At 56.3% G+C, this 1,358-nt stretch overlaps 1 protein-coding gene across 2 annotated transcripts in view; it reads right to left on the bottom strand.

Moving 5' to 3' along the window:
• Positions 1-1,358, bottom strand: part of PRKCB (protein kinase C beta) — a 104,750-nt gene that overhangs the window by 7,147 nt on the left and 96,245 nt on the right. The window lies entirely within an intron of this gene.

Below are 1,358 nucleotides of genomic sequence, written 5' to 3'. Positions count from 1 at the left end.
GAATGGCACAGAATGGCATGGGATGGAATGGAATGGCATGGGATGGCACAGAATGGCACAGAATGGCATGCAATGGCACAGAATGGAATGCAATGGCACAGAATGGCACGGAATGGCACAGAATGGCACGGAATGGCACAGAATGGCACAGCCAGGGCCCAGCACAGCCCGGCTGTGCCATGGGAAGCAGCAGCAGTGAGATGGGTTGTGGTGGTTCACACCTGGTACCTGCTCCCTGGGCAGTGCCCACCTGGCGTCCCCCCTTCCCCATTCCATCACGTCTGGACTGCTCAGAGCTTTCCTCGTGCTCAGGGAGAGGAGCCAGCCCTGGCAGTGCCCAAGGCCAGGCTGGACAGGGCTGGGAGCAGCCTGGGACAGCGGGAGCTGGCACTGGGTGGGCTTCAAGGTCCCTCCATCCCAAAGCCCTTCTGTGATTCCACGGTTCTGACTCCCTACAGTGCAGTCAGACCACCGTGCTCTGCAGCCTCACAGTCCCCAGCACTGCCAAGCACTCCATTTCATTTTCTTAGCACTCAAAACCAGGCCAGGCTGCACACCCTGATGTGCTGGAGTACCAACAGCAGCAGCTGGGATCAGGTGGATGCCAGGGCACTGCACAGGCACAGAGCAGGCTCCATCCCTGCCTGCCACATCCCATCCCCACGGGGACTCTGCTCCCAGCACTGCCCACTGTCCCTCCTGTCACACACAGCCAGCTCTCTCCAGGCTCTGTCTCCTCACAGGCAGCACCTCCCCGTCCCTCAGGCCTCTCTCCCGTGCCCCAGGGAGAACACAAGCTCCAAGCCCTGCCACAATTTTTCCTGGGCATTTAACTTTCATTTGTTAAGTAAACAGATTTGCATTTTTAATAAACATCAGACTAAATATAATAAAATATTAATGACGAATACATGCAGAAGTCAATGTTTCCCAGCTCCTTCCTCTGCTCACACATTTCAGGGCAGACAACACGAATATCCTCCAGCCTCTGATGGGCTGTTCCTTTGGCAGCTCTGTCTGTCCTTATAGTCAGACACTTGCTCTCCTCCAACCTCTAAACAAAGCTCAAGGGGCAATGTTTGAGTCAATCCAAGTCCAGCTCCAGCCCCTCCAGCGTGGGCAGCATTGGTAAGGCCACATCTTTACATTTCTGGTCTGGCTTGGTGAAACTTCTGCTCCCCAAGGCATCCCTGGGCTCCAACACCTTCCCCAAGCCATCAAATTAACATCCAAACAGCAATTAACTCCTGCAAATGGGAGCTGCCTGCTGCACTGAGCCCAGGAGCCAAAGGCAGGGCCCGAGGAGCCAGGCTGGGCTGGCCAGGGCCACTGGGACGGCACAGACTGGGAGCACTGGG

The sequence above is a fragment of the Parus major genome, chromosome 14 (assembly GCF_001522545.3).
Source record: "Parus major isolate Abel chromosome 14, Parus_major1.1, whole genome shotgun sequence".
Classification (NCBI taxonomy): Eukaryota; Metazoa; Chordata; class Aves; order Passeriformes; family Paridae; genus Parus; species Parus major.
Note: the sequence above shows the minus strand (reverse complement) of the source record. Positions and strands in the feature narration are given on the sequence as shown.